Source organism: Galeopterus variegatus, unplaced genomic scaffold (assembly GCF_000696425.1).
Source record: "Galeopterus variegatus unplaced genomic scaffold, G_variegatus-3.0.2 Scaffold3222, whole genome shotgun sequence".
NCBI lineage: Eukaryota > Metazoa > Chordata > Mammalia > Dermoptera > Cynocephalidae > Galeopterus > Galeopterus variegatus.
In genome coordinates this window covers 27,991-34,420 of record NW_007729333.1, presented here as the reverse complement: position 1 = coordinate 34,420, position 6,430 = coordinate 27,991, and positions in this window count along the sequence as shown.

Genomic DNA, 6,430 nt, shown 5'->3' with positions numbered 1-6,430 from the left:
TTTTATTCATAAAATAAAAGTTATTAATTATTAATCTTGAAATTGTGCTGATAGGACTCACTTTAAGTTTGTGAGTATAATTCTCAAATGACTCAAATGGTACCAGATGATTCCATCTCATTCCCCTGGTGCTATGATTTGAGTGTTAAATTCCAACTCATGTTGGAATTTAATTGCCATTGTGACAGTTTTAAGAGGTGGAATCTGACAGGACCTTTAAGAGATGATTAGGTCATGAGGGTTCTGTCCTTATGAATGGATTAACGAATTAATGGATTACTTGGGGACTGGGTCAGTTATAAAAGCCAGTTTGACTCTCATGTGGACCCCTCTGCAATACCTTCTGCCATGTTATGACACAGCATGAGGCCCTCACCAGAAGCCAATCAGTTGTGACTGATTGATCTTGGACTTCCCAGCTTCCAGAGTAATAAGAAACAAATTTCTTATTTTTCCTGTAAATTACTCAGTCCGAGGTATTCAGGTATAGCAACAGAAAACAAAGATACTTGGTAACATCATTTCCCACCTCTCCAAGTTAACTATTTCATAGCATCTTCTCTTCTCAAATCTCCAGTACCTCCACACATACATACACTCACACTCAACCAACACTCATACTCAAACCTTAGTCAGAGAGACAATAAATGCAACCTAATGGGAAATGCCCCTTTTCCATCACCAAATCCACTCATCTTCCTACATTCCTGTTTATAAACTTTGTCTTCCCTTCTTTTCCAGTGGAAAAAGTGTCCCTGCTACTCAGGCCACCTTTCCCTGAGCTTGGAGTACACCCTCTCTGGCCTTCCCAAGGACCTCACTCCTGTCTCATATGTTGGCTTCTTCTCCTCCAATAGAAGCTCCAGTCTGGAGTCTCCCAGGGCTCTGTCAAGCACTCTTTCCTTTTCTATTTAAATTATCCCCCTGAATGAGTTTACCCACTCTCATGGCTTTAAATATCATCTATGCTCTAATCACTGATCCTCAGTGTTCCTAATCTCAGTAAATATTACCAACATCCACCTCGTTGCTCAGGCAAAATCCTAGGAGACCACTTCCAATCTGTCAACAAGCTCTGTATCGCTTACTGGCTACCTCCAAATATATCTTAAGTCTAACCACTTGCCACCACCTTCATTACTACCACCCTGGTCCAAACTACCACCATTTCTCCTTAGAACAAGATTTCTCAACATTGGCATTATTGACATTTCAGCTGTGTAATTCTTCGTTGTGAGGTGTTGTGCATTGCAGGCTGTTTAATAGCATCTCTGACCTCCAACCACTAGATGCCAGCAGCACTCCCACTCCACAGTTGTGAAAACTAAAAATCTCTCCAGACATTGCCAAATGTCCCCTATGGGGCTACAGGTATGCAAAACCATGCCCAGTTGAGAACATCTAGTCTAGATTATTGCCAGTGATCATTGAGAGAGAGAGAGAGAGAAAGGACTCTACCTGCAGAAGTAAAATCCTTTTGCTCCCTCTTTCTCCACCATCCCAACTTCCATTCAGTCCAGTGCTTCTTCACCTTGGGTACATAGATCCCCATCAAGTGGTTCATAAATAGGATTTAAGGATTTAAGGGGTTTGTGTAGTTAGAAAGAAGATAAAAAATTGCAGCTTTAATGTTTATCTCTATTTTGGAGGTGGCTGGCTAGTATGGGGACCTGTTTGCTCCCTCTTTCTCCACCATCCCAACTTCCATTCAGTCCAGTACTTCTTCACCTTGGGTACATAGATCCCCATCAAGTGGTTCATAAATAGGATTTAAGGATTTAAGGGGTTTGTGTAGTTAGAAAGAAGAAAAAAAATTGCAGCTTTAATGTTTATCTCTATTTTGGAGGTGGCTGGCTAGTATGGGGACCTGAACCCTCGACCTTGGTGTTATCAGCACAGCAGGCTCTAACCAAGTGAGCTAATCATCCAGACTCTACAAATTTAATTTTATTAGCCTAAATCTAGCATTTTCACCAATTGTGAATTTAGGTAAAACTACAGAAGATTAGCAGTACCTGTGACTGTCAAGAATATTTTTTCATATCATGTTACAGTTGTCGCAGATTTCTCAAAATATCATTTACACTCATCATTTTTATGAAATTATAGTAGTTATTTTAAACCTGCTGCTAGATCTTATAAATAGTTTAAAATATTTTGATAACTGCATTTGAATATAATTAGTTTTCTTTGTAATCTTGTGTATTTTATGTTTTTTAATAACATTATTCTGAGAAGGGGTTTATAGGCATCCCCGGATGCCAAATCCCCAGGTATCTTTGGCACAAAAAGGTTAAGACTTCCTGCTAGCTCATTTCATAAGCCATGAATCTACTCCATTATCTCGAATTTTTAGTTTCTCTGTGTTGCTGCTCTTACTTCCTTCTATAAGCCTCAGTTATCCCGCATGTTCCTTCCAGGGAAAATAGCCATGTGCTTCTATGTGTTTTTCAATTAATCTGACCACGTATTGGTCCTTTTCCTTTTCATGTGGTCATAGAGAGATCACCTGTTTTGAGGTGACAAAATCGATTCAAGTATTCATTCACTCATTTGTTCACCGTAAACAAACATTACTGAGCACAAGGTACCATGCTATAAACTTGGGTGTGCAGCGCTGTACCTCCCAGGAATTTATAGTTTGCAGGGTGGTCAAGAGAGAAGAAACATGGGCTTATACATAAGTCAGTGTGGAAGACAATTATAAGACAATGTGGAAGTTGCTTTACTTAGGGTGTTTATGGTATAGGAAATGCCAGAAGAAAGCTTTGTGCAGGCGGTGACATTGATATTGAAGAGAATGCTGTTAAAAAAATGGATTTTGCTAAGACTGGGTAAGTAGTGCTCATAAAGGCACTACTTTGTTTTCTAAAAATCTTTGAAATGTTAAGCATAATGGCATAAATGATATATTTTTTCCATCTTGGCATATAGGCTTAATTAGCATACTTGATTAGAGCTGAGAAAAAAATGAAGAACAAATGGAATATTTAGGACAGCTTCCTTTCTCTAAGCACTTATGCAAAGGAACAATGTTCATAATTGGTAAAGATAAAAATATTAGGCAAATATTCATATTCAATATTAGGCAAATATTGAAAAAGCATTTTGATATAAAAAATTGTCAGTTTTTCATAAATGAGTGAATGACGCCTGCTGGCCAAATTGTATAATTTCCCTCTCCAAAGGAATGGTGAGGGATAATAGCTAATATTATTAACCCCATTTCCCTAACAAGGGAATTACATGCGAGACGTTGGCTTTCCTTTAATGACCAGCAAGGGTCAGAGAATTTTTGGAATGGTGAACCTGGTCCTTTTTTTGTTTTGTTTTTCTAGCTTGAAAAGTTTGAGAAGTTTAAAGAATTAAAATAATGTAATTTCTTTAGCAGTCAGTTAACTGAGACTTGGAGGGAAGTAATGCTTCAAGGTCACATGAGTGGCTTGGCCAGCTAGTATTAGAGCCCTGGTTTCTGTTCTCTTATATTCCCAGACTAGGCAAGACTAATCCAGGTTGTTTGTTAACTTCTCTTCTATCTCTTGTTGTTTGACTTAACTATTTAGAAATTTTATTGCTGGTGACATCACTAATACTTTGTACATGTCCAAAGTCTTTCACTTTTTAAAAAATGGCTAATTTATTGAAGTAAAATGTGTATAAACTGAAATTCACCACCTTGAAGTGTACAGTTCTATGAGTTTTGATAAACGTGTATAATCACATCACCACCAGTACAATCAAGATTTAGAATATTTCTATCATCCCCCAAAGGTCGCTGATCCCTCCTTCTACCCCCAAGACCTGGCAACTACTAATCTGTTTTCTGTCCCTGTAGTATTGCTTTTTCCAGAATGTTATATACATGGAATCATACAATATAGCCTTTTGTATTTGTCTTCTTTCACTTGACAGTGCTTCTGAGATTCAGCCATGCTGCTGCATGTATCAGTAATTTGTTCCTTTTTATTGCTGAGTAGCATTCTACTATGTGGATAAACCACAACATGTTTATCCTTTAACCAGTTGATGAAAATTTGGGTTGTCTTCAGCTTTCGATGATTATGAATAAAGTTTTGATAAAAATTTGTGTACAAGTCTTTGTGCGGATATATATTTTTATATCTCTTGGGTAAATACCTAGGTATAGGATTGGTATTGTATGATAAGTGCATGTTTAACTTTACAAGAAACTATGACTTTTGCCTTTAGAGAGTAATTTTACACTTATTCCTTTATTTTATCCATATTTCAGTCACTTTTAGTGTCATTGTTGTAGAAATATTTTGTACAAAATGTAGCTTTAACTCCAAGTGTAATAAACAAGCAACAAGAGGCCTGTTCAATACAAGGTCATGAAATAGCATTTTTAAAGGAATGGAATATTGCATAAAGGGAAATGTACAGCCTTGGAATCATCTGTGGTTTGTCATTTTGGCTTTCTATGTAACCTTCATTAGTTAGATAAATTACCTAACCTCTATGAATGTCAGTTACTGTATCCTTAGTATCCTTAAAATGTGAGTGATACAGTATCTACATTGCAGGGTTGTTACAAAGATTATATGGGGTAATGTAAACTGAGTGTTCAGCACATAATAGGTGCTGTTGTTACTGTCATTGGATTTACAACTTTTGCTAAAAGCAAAAGGCTACATTGTAGAAAACAGTTTCACACTGTTGATGGTTTAGCATTCATTAACAGTTAACATGTTTTTCCAAGGGGTTGTGTATGTCCCCCAAAGACAAATGAATTTCATTTGGATCTAGTGCCTATGATGTGTGAGTTTTTAAAATACCGTGTTATTCTAACACTTTACCAAAGATTAGCATTTTGTACTTAATTAAGGTCATGTCTTTTATATGTCACTGAGAAATGCTATTGTCACATAAATTATGATGATAACAATGTGTTATAAGTTATATAATATGATTTACCTAGGCAAGACCAATTTTAACTTAAAAACTTTTGAAGGATTGATATTTTTCTATAGCTCCACCTAAGAAGATATTCTTAATCAAAAACATTGACAGTAGATTTTTAACTTTGCTATTTTAAGACTATTTTCACTCAGTTTACTGGCATGTATTTAAACTGCTAAAAATGTTAGTCAGCTAATAAGGTTGCACTGACATCTGCTGGTAAGGCAGCAAGTTCTGTAAAAATCATGTTTTATAAATATAATGGAATCGAATAGTTTAATTTCCCTTTAAAACTCGTGTTCGCATTCTGGGTTTAACAAATTAGCTGCTGTACGAGATAATTTCTTTTTTTTTTTTTCCTTTTTGTCTTTTCTCGTGTCCGGCAATGGACTGCAACCCTCAGTGTTGCGCCCGTACCGGATCGGGACCGGCAACGGGATCGCAACCCTCGGTGCTGCGCCCGCCCCTCGCTCAGCCAGTGAGCGGGAACCGGTCTGTATGTGGGATCCGAACCCTCGGCGGGAGCGCCGCTGTGCTCCCAAGCAGTGCACTGTAGCAGTGTGCCACCGGGCCAGCCCCAGTACGAGATAATTTCTGATTCACAGTTCAGTTTGATTCAAATGGTTCATTAGCCTGTAGCAACTCTTGGGTCTCTTCATGACGGTCAGTGGTAACCTGTAAACAGAAGCTTTGTTAAGGAGTAAAATATCTTTTAAATCACAACCTCTTCCAGTCAGTGTTTGCCACTGAATGATGATATCATTATCACTTTCTTCATCACATCATCATCATCACATCATTTGGTTCCAAAATACTACAAATAGTGATGTTTCTTAAGTTGGAATTCACTTTGAGAAAGTACTTTTGGGTAGCTAGGCTTAGAACATAGGGGAGGCAGCAAGCTCCAACAGAGGCTAAGCTCTAGGGGATTATTTTACCTTGCCAGGAATTATAACACAGCTACTTGAAAACCTACTAATTCAACACACTGATTTAGGGCCATAGAATTTTACAACTGGAACAAACTTTACTGATCATTTAGTTTGTCCCTCTCTTTTGTAGATGTGGAAATTGAGACCCAGATAAATTTAAATAAGTTGATCATCTAGATAATACTAGAAGATAGTTTCCTGATTCTCTCAATCCAGGATTCTTTCCTATATAAATTGTCTTCACTAGCTGTATATTGTTTAAAGCAAAGATATTTGAACACACATACATATACACACATTAAGTATGCTTATTTGAGAATTTATATTTAACTTATTTCAGCTCAACCATTCTGGCTTTCTCTAACTAGAGACGTTACTAAAATACACAGTGTACCCACAAACATATACGATGAAAAAAAATTTTTAAAAATACACAGTGTACTTTGTAATATTGCTCTGTGGTGTTTCAGCAATGTGTATTTATTCACCTGTCCTTCCCAGAAAGTCAAGCTCCATCATCTGTTTCTTCAGATGTGAAAATAGAAGGAGTCATGTGGATTAGGAAAAAAAAAAAAAAA